Genomic DNA, 20,581 nt, shown 5'->3' on the forward strand with positions numbered 1-20,581 from the left:
GGTCAGCAGCGCAGCCTGCAACCCATATTGACATAATTTTTTAGCAACCCTGCGTATATCTTCTTTTTTTCAGATCCTCAGTCCGGCTTTTCTTTCCGAACACCGAACCGAGCATCAGGAGCTACTGTCTATGCGGTATTACATTGCATATTTTTAACTTCTTACCTCAAAGCCTGATAGAAGGCTACTGCAGGCTTCGGTCAGCCCGCTCTTGGCGAGCTGTACCTTCTGAATCACCGCACTCATAATAGTGCAGTGTTCTTCCTCGATGGAAGCGCTCTGGAGCACCTCCAACAAATTGTCCGGCGCCTCCGGTTGGACGGAAGCCGCCGGCGTCACGGTCTTGCCCTTCGTGCGAAGGGGCCGCCGGCCGGACTCCAGAACCACTGCGGGTTCTGATATGGAGTCCGGCGCAAAGTCCGGGAGGACGCCTTGTGGCGCCTCCGGAGCCTCCCCTGATGGGTCCCTTCTTGGGATCCCACCTCGACGTCCTCGGTGTCGCGAGGGGTGGAGGCGGTCGGGATGGAGTCTACATCTGACGGAGCCAACGACCCGCTCGATGAAGCGGGGAGATCATCATTGGCCGGACTACAGGCAGCATGCGGCATCAGAATGACACTATCTGACACAGAAAATGAAATTATAGATCACTCAGGAATCCGGATACTTACGATCTCGTTGGAGGACTGGCCCTTGAAGGCCATTCTTCCTCGCCAACGTTGATGTTGGCGGAGCTGTCCGGGGGAATAGTCCTTCCCCTCTTGGACCCTTCGGCCTCCCCTGTTGGGGAAGCCTTCCTCTTCCTCTCTCCCTCCTCTGGGAGAGAGTCCTCTTTCTTCTCCTCGTTTTCGGGGGAGGAGTCCGCCCCGGAGTTGTTAGACACCTGAAAACGAGAGCTCTTTCGAGCACCTGTGGCCTCCTTCTTGGCCTTCTTCTCCGCACCACGTGCAGTGCCGGAACCAGCAGCCTCGCTAGACGGACGTCTACTGGGTTTTCTGGCGTGGGAGCCGGGCAGATAATCTGCTCCGCCTTCCTCATCCAGTCCTGTCAAAGGAAAAGGGGAAATTAAAACCTGCATAGAGTCAAACTATGAAAAGCAAGTGTCCCGTAAAGGGGTAGAATCACTTACCTCGTCGGCTTGGTGCTGCGAGCGAAATCCGCAATCTTCAGTCGCGGATGCGGGGGCTTCGGCGCCCTTAAACAGCACCCTCTAGGCGCCTTCGTACATCGTGTCGAAGAGCCCGCTCAGCGCCTGGTGCTGTTCCAGATTGAACTCCCACAGATTGAATGCCCACTCTTGGCATGGGAGAATCCGGCGGACGAGCATGACTTGGACCACATTAACCAGCCTGAGCTTCTTCACCAGCTTCTGGATACAGGCTTGGAGTCCCGTCAGCTCCTCCGAACTACCCCACAGCAAGCCCTTCTCTTTCCAGGAGGTGAGCTGCGTGGGGATACCAGATCTGAACTCGGGGGCCGCCGCCCACTTAGGGTCGCGTGGCTCGGTGATATAGAACCACCCTGATTGCCACCCCTTGACAGATTCCACGAAGGCCCCTTTGAACCAAAGGACATTGGGCATCTTGCCCAACAAGGCGCCTCCGCACTCTGCTTGAGTGCCCTTCACTACCTTCGGCTTGACATTGAAGGTCTTGAGCCACAAGCCGAAGTGGGGCCGGATGCAGAGGAAGGCCTCGCACACGACGATAAACGCCGAGATGTTGAGGATGAAGTTTGGCGCCAGATCATGGAAATCCAGGCCGTAGTAGAACATGAGCCCCCGGACAAAAGGGTGAAGTGGAAAGCCCAGTCCGCGGAGGAAGTGGGGAAGAAAAACGACCCTCTCATGGGGCCTGGGGGTGGGGATGAGCTGCCCCTCGTCGGGCAGCCGGCGCGCGATGTCGCCGGACAGGTAGCCGGCGCTGTGCAGTCTTTCGATGTGCTCCTCCGTATCGGAGGAGGTCATCCACTTGCCTCCCGCTTCAGACATAACTGGGGAAGGTTGAGACGAGATGTGCGGGCTTGGGCACTGGAGCTCGAGTGCGCGGAGATGGATAAGCAAAGGTGGAAGAAGGCGTAGGTGAAAAGGTGAATCCTTATCCCTTATATGGGCGGGCAAAGTCTACGTGTCCCCCACCGGCCTGGTAAAACTTGCTTATCCCCCAAGCGTCACCATCAATGGCGCGGTTGGGTTACCCACGTCCGTATTGATGAGAATCCCGGATTAAGGGGGGAACACGATCTCTGCTTCGACAAGACGCGCCAAGGAAACCGATTCGCTAAAATGCGCTGAGGTGGTAGAGTAAAAAACGATTCAAGTAATGGCTTGGTAGTGGCGTGACGTCATGCCGCAAAAAACATCAGCAGAATGAACTTGTGTATATATTATTCTCTCTACGGTGGAATGTGGAATTTATTTTGCAGAGCCGGACACTATCCTGGTGTTCACAATCTTCTATCATTCGGAGGAAGAACCCGCCTGGCAATGCCAAGCAATATACGCGCCGGACTTATCGTCATTGAAGCCTGGTTCAGGGGCTACTAAGGGAGTCCTGGATTAGGGGGTGTCCGGATAGCCGGACTACCATCATCAGCCGAACTATCATCGGCCGGACTATCAACATCGACCGGACTCCAAGACTATGAAGATACAAGATTGAAGACTTCGTCCCGTGTCCGGATGGGACTTTCCTTGGCGTGGAAGGCAAGCTTGGCGATACGGATATGTAGATCTCCTACCATTGTAACCGACTCTATGTAACCCTAGCCCTCTCCGGTGTCTATATAAACCGGATGGCTCTAGTCCGTAGGACACAACAACAATAACAACAACAACCCTTACAATCATACCATAGGCTAGCTTCTAGGGTTTAGCCTCCTTGATCTCGTGGTAGATCCACTCTTGTAAACATCCACTATATCAATATCAATCAAGCAGGACGTAGGGTTTTACCTCCATCAAGAGGGCCCGAACCTGGGTAAAACATCGTGTCCCTTGTCTCCTGTTACCATCCGCCTAGACGCACAGTTCGGGACCCCCTACCCGAGATCCGCCGGTTTTGACACCGACAGTGGCTGTCAAGGCAGTCTCACGTTTTCCGTGGTCGAGGAACACTCGGAGTTATCCTTTAATGAGATTATGCCGCGTGGACCAGGCATTTTAAGCATAAGAGACACGTAATGCGGTATTGCGTTAAAGCGGGCGAAAGCTTCGCGTCCCAGTAGTGCTTGATGGCTACTTTTGAATGGGGCGATATGGAAAATGAGCTTTTCGCGACGGAGGTTGTCGGATAAACCGAACACGACCTCTAGTAGTATAGAGCCTGTACAATTGGCGTAAAGGCCTGGCGTCACTCCTTTGAAGGAAGTGCTGCAACGGCGAATTTTGGTAGGGTCTATCCCCATTCTGCGGATGGTGTCCTGGTATAGCAGGTTGATATCGTTGCCGCCATCCATTAGGACTTGTCTGAATTGTAGTCCGTCGATTATGGGATCGAATACCAAAGCAGTCCCTCTTGCGTTTCGAACACTTCTGGAGTAATTCTAATGGTCAAAAGTAATTGGTTTAAACATCCAATTTCGGGACTCTGCTGGGGTGGACCGTGCGGCGCGTGTTTTAGCAGGTGCCGCACTATTTTTCCTTGTTATCACATGAAGTGAGTTCACTGTTTTGACTTCTAGTGATAAAGTCTTCTGTTTTCTGACGTGCTGCTTGTGGGGTTCGTCGTCGGCTTTGCTTGGTGTGTCGAGCCCCTTGTGTTCGGCGTTAAGTTGGCCGGACTGCTTGAAGACCCAACAATCTCTGTGGGTGTGGTTTGCAGGCTTCCCGGGGGTACTATGGATTTGACATATCCTATCCAAGATTTTGTTTAGGTTGGATAGCTCATCACTGTTGTCCTTAAGAGGCAGTGTTTTATTATTCGACCGAGAGCTTTTGAACCCGGCGTTGACCGCCGTTCTATTTGGGCCATTTTCCTTATTCCGGCGCTGATCTTTTCTGCGTCGTGATTTCCCATTTCCATCCCTGACCTCGGATGTACTCGGGTCGCTGGTGCTGCATCTTGCCAGCCAGCTATCTTCCCCCGCGCAAAAGCAGGTCATGAGGCTTGTTAGCACGACCATTGTTCTTGGTTTTTCCTGGCCGAGGTGTCTGGCAAGCCATTCGTCTTGGACGTTATGCTTAAAGGCTGCTAAGGCTTCGGCGTCCGGACAGTCGACTATTTGGTTCTTTTTGGTGAGGAACCTGTTCCAGAATTTGCATGCTGACTCTCCGGGCTGTTGAGTTATGTGACTTAAATCGTCTGCATCCGGGGGGCGGACATAAGTCCCCTGAAAATTTGCTCGAAACGCATCCTCGAGCTCTTCCCAACTTCCAATGGTATTTTTGGGGAGGCTTTTGAGAAAATGCCGAGCTGGCCCTTTGAGCTTGAGGGGTAGGTATTTTATGGCATGGAGATCGTCTCCTCTGGCCATATGTATGTGTAGGATATAATCCTCAATCCAGACTCCGGGGTCTGTTGTTCCGTCATATGCCTCTACGTTTACGGGTTTGAATCCCGCTGGAAATTCATGATCCAGTACCTCATCGGTGAAACATAGTGGGTGTGCAGCGCCCCTGTATTTAGGTGTGCCATTGTCTTCAAACACTCGGCGGGTTGTGTTGCTCCCTGGAGTCTTCTTTTTTGGCCCATAGATGGACCTGACCGGGCCATCCTTTTTGCGAGGATCCTTTTGTGGATCGTGTGCCGACTTGTGTGTGGTGCCGCTTGCCGCTCTTAGCCTGTCATCTGGTCGTCTATCCGGCCAGGCGGCCTCTTTCTTTTTTGACTGTGGGGGTTCTACGGCCTCCTCGTCAAATTCGGGCAACAGCTTGCGCTTCGGGTAGCTCTTTGCCTGGTGACTATCGCCGTATTTATCTGCGGTATTGAGTACTTTGCTCCATCTCATTCTGAGTGCGTCCTCCACTGTTTTGATCTTCCGCTTTTGCTTCTTCAAACTTCTTGCAGTGGTGACGAGCCTTTTATGAAGGTTATTATGCTCCGGTGATGTGTCCGGCATGAGATCATCTAGACTGTTGTTTTCGCCGGGGATGGGTTGCTTGTCCAATTTATCCTGTTCTGATGGTTGCTTGGTGGCATGTTCATCGTCCACTGCTTCACCCTGCTCTAAGGCTGGGTCAGTATGGGTGCCACTGTTATTGAGGCGGGATTTCGGGCGGCGCTTGCGTCGCCGTTTTGGTTGTTTGTCGGGGGAGTTGTCGTTCGCCACGACCCGTTGTTCCTTGTTATCGCTTCCTTTTGGTGTATCCACCATGTATACATCGTGAGTTGAGGTGGCTTTCCAGTGCCCAGTAGGCGCTGGTTCTTGGTCGTCTCCGGCATCGTCGTCCATACCGTCGATGTCTTCGGAGTCGAAGTCTAGCATGTCGGTTAGATCGTCGACAGTGGCTACAAAGTGGGTGGTGGATGGGCCTTGAATTTCTTCGTTGTCCGCATCCCAACCGTTCTGACCGCAGTCCGGCTAGGTCTCTCCTGATAACGAGAGATACTTTAGCAAACTCAGGATGTCGCCGAAAGGTGAGTGTTGAAAGATGTCCGCAGCGGTGAACTCCATGATCGGCGCCCAATTGGATTCGATTGGAGGGGGCGCGGGAGGTTCGGAGTCCGGCGAGGAGTCCGGCACCTCGGAGTCACGAGCTTCACAAGGGATAAGGTCAGTATTCGGCTCCATCGCCATAGAGGTTGCAGCCCCCGAGGCGGTGTCTAGCCACCCGTCCTCGATTTGCGCAGCCGGCTCTGAATTGAGGGTCGGAGCGGACTCGTGTGCGGCCTCCAGGGCACTGTCCGGCTGCAGAGCTAAATCATGCCCATCATGACAGTGCGGGCGCGCTCGGCTGTGGCTCAAATCCATCGAAGATCAAGTCTCCACGGATGTCAGCCGTGAAGTTCAAACTTCCAAATCTGACCTGACGGCCAGGGGCGTAGCTTTCGATCTGCTCCATATGGCCAAGCGAATTGGCCCGCAGTGCAAAGCCGCCGAATACGAAGATCTATCTGGGGAGAAAAGTCTCGCCCTGGACTGCATCGTTGTTGACGATTGAAGGAGCCATCGAGCCTATCGGTGACGACACAGAGGAACTCTCAATGAAAGCACCAATGTCGGTGTCAAAACCGGCGGATCTCGGGTAGGGGGTCCCAAACTATGCGTCTAGGCGGATGGTAACAGAAGACAAGGGACACGATGTTTTACCCAGGTTCGGGCCCTCTTGATGGAGGTAAAACCCTACGTCCTGCTTGATTGATATTGATGATTTGGGTATTACAAGAGTAGATCTACCACGAGATCAAGGAGGCTAATTCCTAGAAGCTAGCCTATGGTATGATTGTTGTTCGTCCTATGGACTAAAACCATCTGGTTTATATAGACATCGAAGAGGGCTAGGGTTACACAGAGTCGGTTACAATGGTAGGAGATCTACATATCCGTATCGCCAAGCTTGCCTTCCACGCCAAGGAAAGTCCCATCCGGACACGGGACAAAGTCTTCAATCTTGTATCTTCATAGTCTTGGAGTCTGGCCGATGATGATAGTTCGGCTATCCGGACACCCCCTAGTCCAGGACTCCCTCACCCCCTCCCCCCCGAAGACGGGGGAAACATGAAGAAATGCCCCCTCCCCATACTAGGGGGAGAAGAAAAGGAAGGCCGCCCCATCGGGAGTGGACGGGACGCCAAAGAAGGGAAAGGCGTTCCTTCCAGATCACTCCTCAACTGCTGCTTATAGCGACGAGGAGTGGCTGCCCAGGGGCAAGCCCCGGGCGAGGTCGTAAGTATCCACATTCTGTAATATTTTCTCGTGCGTCTTTGACCTTATGTCTTTCAATAACGCCGGACACGTATAAGCAGTCCGGCCAGGTCCAATCTCAGGGTGTCCTCTTCGGAGGAGTCTCTAGGCGAGTCAGAGATGAATTCACTCCCGACGGCCACCTCCCCGTGACTTGCGGATGACACCGAGGTGTTGTCCCGAAGGATACCAGAGCAGGAGGAGACGGCTCCAGAGATGCCCCAAGGTGAGATCCCAGCCGCCGGGCGCATGGGGGGTAAGACCCCCATGGATTATGCTGACGGGAGCCACAGCAAGTGTGGCTCCCAACCGGTTACTGCGCCGGAGCCTCCAAAGGCTCCGGATTCTGGAAGGCAGCCCCTCGCGAAGGAGAGCGAGCCAGCCGTGCCGATGACCTCCGCCCAGCCGGAGGCATCGGATAATTTGTTGGAAGTGCTTTGAGGTGCTTCCATCGATTATGAGCACTGTACTCTTCTGAGTGCGGTGATTGAAAAGGTTCGGTTCGCCAAGAGTGGATTGACCGAAGCCTGCACCAGCCTACTAACAGGTTTTGAGGTGAGTAAGAAAAAAGTTTGGGGAAATATCACCCGATAGACAGTAGCCCCTGATACTCTGGTTGGTGTTTCGGGAAAAAAAGCCAAATGGAGGATCAACTAAAGAAAACCACAGGAAGCTAATAGTACTTGTCTATGTGAACAAACAGGCATTGCTGCTGACCGCCGCTGCGCGCACGGCTGAGGTTGCCGGATTCAAGCGCCAACTAGGGCAGGCCGAAGAAGAGCTCGGCCTCGTGAAGAAGCAGCTCGAGGAGAACAAAGGTAAGTGAAACCCCGTCCGTGTGTCATATAGAGGAGAAAAAAAGTGATGATGCTAACAAAAAGCATCATGGTTTTTGATAGGAGCCGCGATCGAAGTGGCGGCCCTGAAGAAAGCGCTGTCAGCAGCCGAAGCCAAGGTGGCTACGGAGCGCACCGCGCGCGAGAAGCAATATGCTCAGGTGGGAGAGGTACAACAAGAGCTCCAGGAGCTCGGCAAGAAGTTCGAGTCCTTGGAGCATGACTTCAAGACGCAAGAGTCTGAGCTTGCGAAGGCCCTCCAGAGTGTGACAGACGCCAAGGCCGAAGCCCAAAAGGCCCTCCAGGAGATCCAGGTGGCCAAGAAGATAGCGAAGGGTAAGGCATTCTTTATGCAAAGCAAGCATGTGGAGGAGTCATTTTTGTTACTTACACGAATTCGAAGCTCTCCAGGGGCTTTCGCAGATCTGCCACGCAGCATTTTGGATGCCGCGGAGTTCTATCATGCTGAAGAGGGGAGCTCAACAGAGAAGCTGTTCTGGTCCCAATATATTGGAGCCGAACACCTGATGCCTCTAAGTGACCAACTGAAGCAACTGGTCGAACTCCACAATGCGGCTGAACGGGCCATGAAGGATCTCATAGTCCGGATGTGGCCTGGCGAGCCCCTGCCACGCAGCTACTTTGGCTTGATAAAGCGGATGGTGAATGTCTGTCCACGGCTAGAAGTTATCAAGCAGTCCGTCTGTATTGAGGGTGCCCGACGGGCCTTTGCCCGCGCGAAGGTGCATTGGGCCAGACTGGATGCTAAGAAGCTCGTGAAGGATGGACCCCCGGAGGGTAAGGAGCATTGCTACCCCGACAAATATTATGATGGCGTTATGAAAGGCGCTCAACTTGTGGCAGATGAATGTCCTAAGAACATAATTTTTGAGTGAATGTACTCATGTCGTCCTTGTAATATGAGAACGGGTTTGTTTGTGTTATGTAACACGTTGTTTGATTTAAAATATTACCTTCTCTGCAGCCGTTTATCGAAATCTGAAAGTAGGCCAGTCGTCGGCTTCCGCCCCCTTGTACCTAGTACTGGGGTGTTCTTGGAAACCCAAACACTCTTTATCCAAATTCTTGGTCCTTTAAGGAGGTGTTTAGCGCAGCAAACAAGGCAATCGGACTATTCGGCTTTATAACTCTCACTTGGCCATAGAAGTCTATAATTTTAAATTTCGGCGAAGCCCCTAGTATTCGGAAGGCCGAACTGGGGCGCCATACACGCCTAAATCGGGCAAGGCCGATTCCTCGCCTTAAGCGGAAAAAAATATTTAAGGATTTAGTACCTCGCGAACAGCGACCAGCTCTCGCCGCATCATGACGGTCAGTTTTCGGCTTTCTCTACTGAGGTGCTCGTCCGGAGAAACCAGGACACAATGGCAGTAGTTCTCCCTGCGCTAGCTTAGCCAATATAACGGAACGTAAGGTACCAAAACAAGGGAGCGGGGCTAACCCAACTATTGACCCAAGACATGATTCGAAGCTGATGCATATAATGCCATAAGTTCGGGGTGCCGCACTGTCGAAAGTGTTCGGACTTTTCTTGCCATGTTATGGGGCTCGATAAGAAGCCCCTGGCAAATTGAGCGTACCAAAATGTACGGATGCAATATTAAATAAATATTCAAGGGAAAATATGAAGATATTAGTAACAGGCTGACGCTGGTATATCGTTTCCCATTGTTATGTGTATAATATGTCAAGGCACATGTTTACATTAATGCATTAAGCAAAAACAAATAGGGCCATTTGACATGTCCTATCCAAGGGTAGGCTGCATGCAGGTACATAAAACAGGTATAACGATCATTAACAGAGACCACCTGGGTACTCCCTTGCGTGCAAAGCCGCTTGCCTCCTTGGTGTTCCCTTTTGTGATGAGTCCCGTTATCCGATCTCTCTGAAGGGGCGGCCCGAAAGTAGGGTCCTGAAAGAAAGAAAGAAAAATGGTATGCGGGCCTCATGGCGGCTGAACCGCACTGCAGGCCGCATGGTCGTCTCGCCTCCACCTATGCCCATGGTATTTTAAGCGCGTATTAGTGTACGCGTGGCACAAACGCCGCCTGAACAGGGCTGGGGTGGAGGCCGGATTGCTAATCGAGCTCCTGGAGTGCCAGACGGTCCTATTGTGGGGTGCTCCGGACTCGCTTGACGGTGTTCGGGGTTGTTGTTGCCGAATTGGTTGTTTGTCAAAGGAGGCTGCTTTGTACTTCTGCCGCTAGGGCCGCAGTGTGCTCTTCAGTACGGAGGGAGCGGTCTGTGTTTCCATTGACTGTTATAACCCCGCGAGGTCCCGGCATTTTGAGCTTGAGGTATGCATAGTGTGGTACCGCATTGAATCGAGCAAACGTGGTTCGTCGAAGTAGTGCATGATAGCCACTACGGAAAGGGATGATATCAAAGATTTACTCCTCGCTTCGGAAGTTATCCGGAGATCCGAAGACCACTTCCAGTGTTATGGAGCCCGTACAGCGGGCCTCTACCCTTGGAATTACACCCTTGAAGGTGGTTTTGGTGGGTTTGATCCGTGACGGATCGATGCCCATTTTGCGCACTGTGTCCTGATAAAGCAGGTTCAGGCTGCTGCCACCGTCCATGAGGACTCGCGTGAGGTGGAATCCATTGATGATTGGGTCAAGGACCAATGCGACTGAGCCACCGTGATGGATGCTGGTAGGATGGTCCCTACGATCAAAGGTGATCGGGCAGGATGACCATGGGTTGAACTTTGGGGCGACGGGCTCCATCGCATAGACGTCCCTAAGTGCACGCTTTCGCTCCCATTTGGGGAAGTGAGTGGCATAGATCATGTTCACCATTTTCACCTGGGGGGAAATTTCTTCTGTCCCCCAGTGTTCGGACACCAGGGCTCCTCATCATCATCACTGTGCAGCCACTTGTCCTTGTTCTCGGCATTTATCTTGCCATTCTGTGTGAACACCCAACAACCTCTGTTAGTGTGATTGGCTGGTTTATCGGGGGTGCTGTGAATCTGGCATGAGCGGTCGAGTATGCGGTCCAGACTGGACGATCCCGGATTGTTTCTTTTGAACACAGGGGGACAGAAGAAATCCCCCCCCCCCAAGTTGAAATGGTGAATATGATATACGCTACCCACATCCCCAAGAGGGAGCGCAAGCGCGCGCTCAGGGACGTCTATGCGATGGAGCCAGTCGCCCCAGAATTCAACCCATGGTCATCCTGTCCGATCACTTTCGATCGCAGGGACCATCCGACCAGTATCCGTCATGGCGGTTCAGCCGCACTGGTCCTTGACCCAATCATTGACGGGTTCCATCTTACACGACTCCTCATGGACGGTGGCAGCAGCCTGAACCTGCTCTATCAGGATACAATGTGCAAAATGGGCATCGATCCCTCAAGGATCAAGCCCACAAAAACCACCTTTAAAGGTGTCATACCAAGTGTAGAGGCCTGTTATACGGGCTCAATCACACCGGAGGTGGTCTTCGGATCCCCGGATAGTTTCCGAAGCGAACAGTTAATCTTCAATATCGTCCCTTTCCGCAGTGGCTATCATGCACTGCTCGGACGAACCGCATTCGCTCGATTCAATTTGGTACCACACTATGTTTATCTGAAGCTCAAGATGCATGGACCGCGTGGTGTCATAACAATCAATGGAAATACGGAACACTCCCTCCGTATCGAGGAGCACATCGCTGCCCTGGCAGCAGAAACACAGAGCGACCTTTAAAGCCAGAACCTTAATTCGGCGGCTAAGCTCCCGGACAGTGTCAAACGAGTCCGAACTACTTTGCAGTAGGAAAGTCCAGTTCGTCAAGAGCTTGACTAGCAATTCAGCCTCCGTCCCAATCCCAATGAAACATCAGCATTTGTACCACGCGTACATAACTACACACTCAAAATACCATGGGCATAGATGGAGGTGCATCTAGAACGTGGTCCACAGTACGACTCAACCGCTCCTGGATCTACATACTTTTAATTTTTCTTTTTCTTTTTCAGGTTTCTTTTCTACCCAGGCCTTTCCTGGTGACCTGATCGTCGGACCTATCAAGGTACGGATACACCAAGACGGAGAGAAGCTTTGATGTATAATGGAATCTCCAGGTGGTATCTTTTAACGATCGTTATACCTGTTTTAAAGGATCCGCATGGAGGTCTCCCTTGGTGGTGGCATGTTAAATAGCCATGTTGCTTATTGCACTACTTGTACAATTATGCTTGGACTTATTAATTAGATTACAATGGAAAATAGTTTGCGGCTCAATTCTTGCGGCACCAGCTTATTGCTTGATTTTCCCTTTTCTTGATATTCTTATTAATTGCACCCGTACACGCTGGTACGCCTTAATTCGTTAGGGGCTTCATTACACTCCATAATACGGCAAGAAAGTCCAAACACTTTTACAATAGTTCGGCACCCCGAATTGTAGAATTATATGCATCGGCTCCGAATCATGTCTTTGGTCAATAGTTGGGTTGCCCGGCTCCTGTGCTTGCTACCCTACGTTCCGCTATATCGGCTAGGGTAGTAAAGGGAGAGCTACTACGATTGTGTCCTAGTTCTTCAAGATGATCACCTAAGTAGAGAAAGCCGAAAATTGACTGTCATGATGCGGCGAGAGCCGGTCAGCTGTTGGAGAGGTTAAAAAATCTTTAGCGATTTCTTCTGCATTGTGCGATGAATCGGTTTTTATCCTATCAGGTGTTTACAGCACCCCAAGTTCGGATTTACGAACACTAGGGGTTGCGCCTAAATTTTTATTGTCAAACTCCTATGGCTAAGTGAGGGTGATAAAGCCACATAGTCCGATTTCCTGGTTAGTTGCGCTAAACACCTCCTTAAAGGACCAAAACTTTGGATAAAGAGTGTTTAGATTCATCCCGAACACCCCCGTACTGCCTACATGGGGGATGAAGCCGACGACTAGCCAACTCTCAGAATTAACAAAAAACGGCCGCACAGGAGGTACAATTTTAAAATAACAGACATTATATTACATAACGGATTTGTTTCATAGTATTCATGGAAATATGATATCCTTAGCACATTGCTCCGCCACAAGGCGGGATCCCTCCAAGACACTATCAAAATACAGTTCGGGTGTGCGGTGCTCCTTGCCTGCGGGTGGTCCCTCGGTCATCAGCTTCAGGGCGTCCATCTTCGCCCAGTGCATCTTGGTGCGGGCAAAGGCCATTCGCACGCCTTCGATGCAGACCGACCGCTTGATGGCGTCAAGCCGAGGGCAAGCTCTGACCAGCCGCTTCACGAGTCCGAAGTAGCTGCTGGGAATGGCTTCGGCAGGCCATAGCCACATTATTAAATCCTTCATGGCTAGTTCGGCTGCGATGTGCAGCTCGACCAGCTGTTTCAGCTGATCGCTAAAGGGCACCAGATGTTGTGGCGCAAGGTATTACGACCAAAACAGCTTCTCCGTAGAGCTCCCCTCTTCAGCTCGGTAGAATTCCACAGCGTCTGACAAGCTGCGCGGCAGATCCCACTACAAAAAAATACACTTCCATGATGATACGTGTTTGTCACAGTAGGTCGCGTTTTTTTCATGCATGTACATCCATGACAATTTTATGATAGAATCAAGATAGTTATACCTGTGCTGTCGTAGAAGTGCTCCGTGACATTACCAAAATTATCATCACGGAAGTGTCCACTTCCATGACGATAAATCACGCGTCCTCGAAGTGCTTTCGTCAAGGGTGACCGACACGTGGAATACACCGTAACGGAACGCCGTTAAGCTATCGGGTCGGGTTTTGGATCCGATAACCCGTTAACAGCCCGAACCAATGGGAAATTTCCACGTGTAAAATTCTTATTGGCCGGATGAAACATGTGTCAGCTCGTCAGTGGGTCAGATAGGCCCCTATGATATGTTGACACGTGCGACGGCCCACCACTAGCCCATTTAACTTACAAAGCCGGCCCATTTGACTTGGTCAAAAGTTAACGGGTTGGCCCATGAAAAGCCTGTTAACGGTCTCTTCGCAAATAGCCCATTTTACGGCCCGGTAACTCATGGCCCGTTAGGGCCTAATGGAAATCGGCCAACAACGTCATGTGGGCCATCGAATATAACACCAGCATGTTTCACTTTCGGCCCTTGTATGGCCCACGACGTCTTTCGGCCCATATGAGGCCTTCGTATCTTTAGGCCCTTTAGAGGCCCACGATGACTCTAGCCCATAATGAACAATAAATTTCTTTGTACCCGTTAATGGCCCGTGATTCACATGGGCTGTTTCTAGCCCTTGTTAGCTTTTGGCCTATTGACGGCCCATACGTTCTTGGGCTCCTTTTCGGCCCTCGATTACTTCTGGCCCGTTACTAGCATGTTCCCCTAATGGGCCAAATTAGGCCCGTGGCAAGAGTCGACCCATTTTTGGCTTGTTAACCCGTTGCACCATTTCCAGCCCGTCCTATATTCCGGCCCATTAACAACTCGTTATGACTGTGATAGAATTAAGCCTTTGCTGTCCTTCGGCCTGTTAACAGCCCGTTACCGTGTTGGGCCGATAACAATTACGCCCGTTTACGGCCCATGTAGACCCATTTATCCGACGGCCCGAGGCCCACCGATTCTACGGCCCTGTTGGAGGCCCATTTATCAACGGCCATAGGATACCCATGGATCCTACGGCCCGTAGCAGGGTCAAGGTTACCACGGTCCATATATGGCCCATGATTGTTGCGGCCACTAGCAAACCAGCGAAAAAGAAGACTAGGAAATAAATAAGGCCGAAACTAATGCTAGGCTATTAAGGCGATTGCACAGATTACATGCACTTGGCATCAAAGATCGCCACTAGTGAAAATATAGGGAACACCCTACACTATACAACAATGGCTTGCTGTTTTCTTCTGCTAGTGGCTCCACGTTAAGAACAAATTTTGCATCGCACCAAAACAAATTACAACTGTAAAACAAAAGGAAGGCTGGCATAAAAGTTAATAGTCTAGCAGATAAATGCACCACCAGAAGTTCAGAAGCTCAGTTCATTTGACATGACTGTTACGTTTTCATGCTATACTGTCCGATTGAGCACCATAACCTTCGCCTTCTTTCTCCTAGGCTCCTGAACAACATAGCAAATGTCTAATAGTCTGGTTTCAAAACCATGCATATCTTGATGACATCGAACAATGTCTCTGCTTGTTTCACAAAGGGTCTCTGTTAGGGAATGGACTTGTGTCTGGAGCGTAGATACAACATTGTTTTGAGCTTGCATATCTTGATCATGAGGCAGTTTTGACGAGATTGCCTTAACAACCAACCCAGTATTACGCAGGAACATGCTTTTGGCACTGTTAGTGGACAGGTACAGACCCACTGCAACAAGAGCTAACATTGTGGTTATAGTTTCCTCGCCACCTTTAGAAGGTGGCGGTTCCACCATTTTTTCCATAGCTTGCTGAAAAGTTGAGTTTCTACATTAGTAGTACCAGAATAGAAGATATTAAGGAGGCAGCAAAAACAAACAAAATAGCGTTGGTCTATATACATAACTTATTCTGGTGAACCCATGTAAAATATCAGTTGTATTTTATTGCGAAGTACATAATAAAACCAGGTTCCAAACATATGACCATGTACCATCGCCAAGTATTGTCTATTTCTTCACATTGTATTGAGGGCTAAGGATAAAGAGACGGAGTTTCTAATACGGTAAGCATAGTATGACATCATTCATATCACAAAACAACTGAGAACAGACAAATAGGCAATTGTAACATTGTGTGGGCAAGTCCAGCATGGAACTAGATTACAGGTCAAGATCAAAGGAACATCACTCCTCTCTTTTAAACATTGTAAGGTGCAATGATACGCTAAGACAATTGTGTATAAAATTGAAAAGAGTAATAGACATTGGCTGCAAACCATGCAGTTCAAGGCACATGTCAGAGTAAGTAGTAATTACAAGGCATGAGGATTAAGGACTTACAACAACAGCTTTGACTGGTGTAGTCATGCCCTTCTTCTTGCAGGTGTGACAGTCCTTGAAGATTTCCACAACATTTGGTTCAGGTACTTTTTGGTCCTTGCGGGCTTTCCTCTGCATTCGGAACAAGTCAATATAGATCTGACAATATGGTACAATGAAAAGAGTGAAACAACAGCTAATTATAAGAGCCTCGCAGTGTGCAATATAGCTACGAGATCCTGTCGTCTGTTGGAATTTCACTTTCGTACGGTTGGCCTTGTTCTTTGAATAGTTCACCTACAAGAAGATATATTTGTGTGGCACATGCGTAAATATGACTTCAACATGTGATGTGGTCACATATATATAATGTACCTGATACTTTGGATCATACCAATGTTTAACGAGGCCCCTCCAGTCTTCACCTGATATATTTTCCACTGGAGATGTTTGGGAAAGTTCAATGTTAGCCTTGCCTTCAAAGTGAGTTTTCCTCAAGTTATACCGATACTATCGCAGAGCAGACTTGAAAACAAGGGTGCAAGCTTGTCTGGTTGCATCATCTTGGCTATCCAACTTGAACCTCATATGTTGAAAATTATGGGAGTCTCATTACCAGCAACCTAGAAAGTATGGGATAGAGCAAGATGATATTACTAGTTTCCATACATAACGATACTTACAGATAAATGGTCGAGGAAGGTGTTGAACTGGGTTTCGTCTTTGTCATTCCTGTACTGAATCCATGTTGGGAGGATACGTACATGACACCTAACGGCAATCGCTGCCTCTGATACTAACTTGGCTGACTCTGTAGCATCATGTGGCCTTTTTAAACCTGCCTCAAAACGGATCTGCATTCTTCCTCCTCTAGATTTAGTTAACCTATCGAGCATTATCCCTGATGTTTGTTTCCTCTTGCGCCTAGGTGCTAGTCCAACAACAAACATAGGAAGTGTTTGTGTACGTCAAACTGTGAGACTACATATTAAGAATATGCAACTGTAACTTGACTCCAACAACTACCTTCTTGTTGTTGAAGCTCACAAGGTTCATCTGATCTTGCCAACTCATCTTGTGTCAAGAGTGCTTGGGAAGTAGTGTCAGGTGGCAAGGGAGCTTGGGAACGTGCTGCTAGCTCAGTTGATGCACGAGTAACTCGTGTAGCTGGTAGTACTATGGAAGGTGTTGCAAGAAGTAGGGCTGTCTCTGCTTGTTTGGTGGCAACTATTTGTTTCTGTTTGGATTTTTCTGCAGCTTGTGTAGCACGGGATACCCTGTTTGTAGAATTTTACGTTGGACTTTGACCTTCTATTGCACCATCAGTACCAGCAGAATCTGCAGGATTCTTCCGCCTCCCATCCCTGCCATTCTGTGTTTCTTCCTCTTTCTCTGTGCCATGTTAAGTCAAGTTGACAAGAAAAATGAATAACAATTTAGTTATTCAGAACAAGTTGATGCGTGATACAGACGAACTAAACTTTGATGTTAGACAACCACATGATAGCAGGATGTAATATGTACGAAAAACAGGACGGAAGAGATAACCAGAACTATGATGTGTAAACTAAGCAGAAGACATTTCACTAAATTAGAAGCAATGCAATGGAAGGTAGACACCATATGAAAGATGCTACAAATATTGCTCTGCCAAGTTAACAGTGTCTCATCATAAATGGCGCTTAAACAAATGTGAAGCAGTACAAGAAATAAATCATATGCAAGATGCAAACAACATCACACTACCAAGTTAGAGGTCTCTCGTCATTAGTGCTATTGCATATTCACAACATTGCATATTCACAACTTATGATGTGTAAACTAAGGAGAAGGAATTTCAACAAATTATAAGCAATGAAAGCTAGACACCATATGAAAGATGCAACGAATATCACTCTACCAAGTTAAAACTGTCCAGTCATAAGTGTCATTTCAACAAATTAGTAGTACAAGCTAGAAAAGAATGTGAGATGTAACCTATATCACACTCCGAAGTCAAAGGTGTCTTATGATAAGTGATTGTTGCAGGTTACACAACAGTAGTAATTTGATGTAAGAACATGCTATGATAGACAGATATTGTATGTTCTAGAAACAGGAACACGTGTCTTATTCAAGTATGATGTGTAAAGTAAGGAGATGGAATTCAACAAAATTAGAAGCAATACAAGCTAGACATCACACATAACATGCAACCACATATAACATTGCCAAGTTAGAGGGAGAACCGGTGATGGTGCACTAGGGGAGACGTGCTCATCATAAACACAGCTATGTTGAGTGTCTATGCATGTGTTGTCTTGGAAATCATCTTGGGGGATGGAGGAGTAGAAACTATAGAGGCCCTCCGTTTGGAAGGAGCACCTTTATCCGCTGCCTTGCTAACTTCCTTCCGCTTTATTGATTTTGAATTGTCAAGTAAAACTGACAAGAAAAAGCAATAAAATTCTCTATTCAGAACTCATTCATGCTGATACTGACAATAACTACTTTGATGTAAGGCAAACACATGATACCAGGATGGAATATGTACGAAAAACAGGATGACATGGCATGTTCACAACTGTTTGTGTAAACTAAGTAGAAACCATTCCAACAAATAAGAAGCAATGCAAGCTAGACACCACATGAAAGATGCAACCAATATGACTCTGCCAAGTTAAAAGCTTCCCATCATAAATGGAATTTCAACAAATTAGAAGCAACACATGCTATAAATCATATGAAAGAATCAACTAATATCGCACTGCATATACTAAAGGTGTCTCATCATATTGATTGATGTGGGATACAAAAAAACAATAGTTTTATGTAAGGACATGCTTAATAGACAGATGTACTATGTACTAAATACAGGAAGTCATGTCACATTAACATGTATAAGTATAAGCTAAGCAGAATCGCACATGCAGTTTAACTAGATTGGAAGAATTACAATCTAGACACCATATGCAACATGCAACCACATATCATGCTACCAAGTTAGAGCAAGCACCTACGATGCTAGTGTAGGGGAAATGCGGTAATCAACTACAGAGCTACGTTCACTATTTTCATCTAGCCTTGCTGTTTCTTGAGAATCATGTCGGGAGGCTGACGCTGCATTCTTTAAATAAGGAGTAGTCCACTTGCCTGACTGGCTCATCATAAGTGATTGATGAGGGATACACAAGAACATTAGTTTGTTGTAAGAACATGGTTAATACACAGATGTACTAGTATTACCAAAAACAGAAAGGCATGTCATATTCAAAGGTATAATGTGTAAGGTAAGCAGATGCAATTTAACCAAATTGGAAGCAATACAAGCCAGACATCCGGTTGGAGTGGTGAGCATGATCATCTAGGACCCGGGAGCCTAGTGGGAGGCAGGCTGCTTCACCAACATCGCGGCTCTTTAGTTGGCTTCCAGGTGATGCCTGTCTTTGCTGGGCTTATCACTGGCTCGGCCAGAGCCCTGACTAGCTATTTGTCTTCTAGTGCTCACGGGATGGTGGTTCATGTAAAAAATATCTTTCCTTATCTTAATAAAGACCAAGTTCGGACTTCCGAATACAAGCAAGACACCATATGGAACATGCAACCACATATGACACCATGAAGTTAAAGCAAGCACCTGGGATGGTTGTTCATTGCGAGCGAGGTCATCAACTCTAGAGCTACGTTTACCGTCTCCATCTGCTGACACTGCACCCTTTATAGCGCTATAACGTGATGTGCCTACCCGCGTAGCAAGCTGGAGCAACTTATCTCTTTTCTATTCTGCTTCTCTCAAGGCAGACTCTGAAATACCCTTGCATAAAAACACAATAGTGAGAGTATGTGTGAAGTATGTGCAGAACTAGTGCACTGTAAAAGTAGCAGATAGCAGGTGGCTGAAAAATAAATGACAGGAGAGATATGATAGCTCTACAACATTGCATGGCAAACAAAATTAGATTCTACTCCATATGATTTTGTAATATATGAGCACAACAAATGCAGGTACTCCTCCAGCATACCACCACGCGTGGTCATATCAAGATAATAGTTGACTGAAAATAAATAGGTCAGTCGATTTTTTTAGTGAACTGTCCAATCTATAAGGAACGGGCAGATGGCCTTCGTCTACCTCCCGCCAGTCACTGTTGATGATCTTTCTCAAACCGCCAGTGACCACCGGCCTAGACCCCTGCCTCCGCCGCCCCGCCCTCCCCTCGACCACACACCACCGATGTGCTTGGCAACGCCCCTGGGCCATCCCTTTGATCCCGGCCGACCTTCACATCGGGCGCCAGTAGCTCTAGGCCCCGCATGCCCCTAAGATAAACACCGAGGCGCTGCTTCCCCGGCGTAATAGGCGGACTAGCGCCTGTTACACCGGGGAATGCTTCTGTTAATTGGGAATCAACTGACCAGGAATTGAAATTCAGGGGGGCGACGGACCTCTAGCTAAGGTGAAATAGTATATGAAGAGAAACCTTGTGCATCGCGAGTTACTAGGAACATCTAGTACGAATAAGAAGCGCTCAACTAGTGTCTTCTGTGGGATGAATACCGTGCAAGAAGACACGTAAGATTTGCACAAATAAGGGAAGAGGAGTACCCTTATCGGTTGCCAGTGTGGTCTCCTCCATATGTCGCGGCGATCTTCTTTTTTCTCCCGAGGGAACCGATGTTTCAGAGAACCGTGGATCCTTGGACAAACCCATGGCCAAATTGTTGACTGTGTTGCCGTGGCCGTATATCAGCGGAGGGGAAGCAGATCCGAGGAGGCGAAGGATGGCGTAGCAGGAACAACTCCGGTGCGGTGGACGGTGGTGAAGTTGGAGCGGCAGCGGTGAGGTGCAGGACGACGTAGTTGAACTAGCTCGGGTACGGATGGCTCGGCCTCAGCTTCAACTACTATCCATGGAGGGCATTGCAGTTTAGGTTGCAGTGGACGACGACGTCGGGGTATCGGCTCCGGCGTGATGGAGGAGGGCGGC

This window comes from Triticum dicoccoides, chromosome 1B (assembly GCF_002162155.2).
Source record: "Triticum dicoccoides isolate Atlit2015 ecotype Zavitan chromosome 1B, WEW_v2.0, whole genome shotgun sequence".
NCBI classification, from domain to species: Eukaryota; Viridiplantae; Streptophyta; class Magnoliopsida; order Poales; family Poaceae; genus Triticum; species Triticum dicoccoides.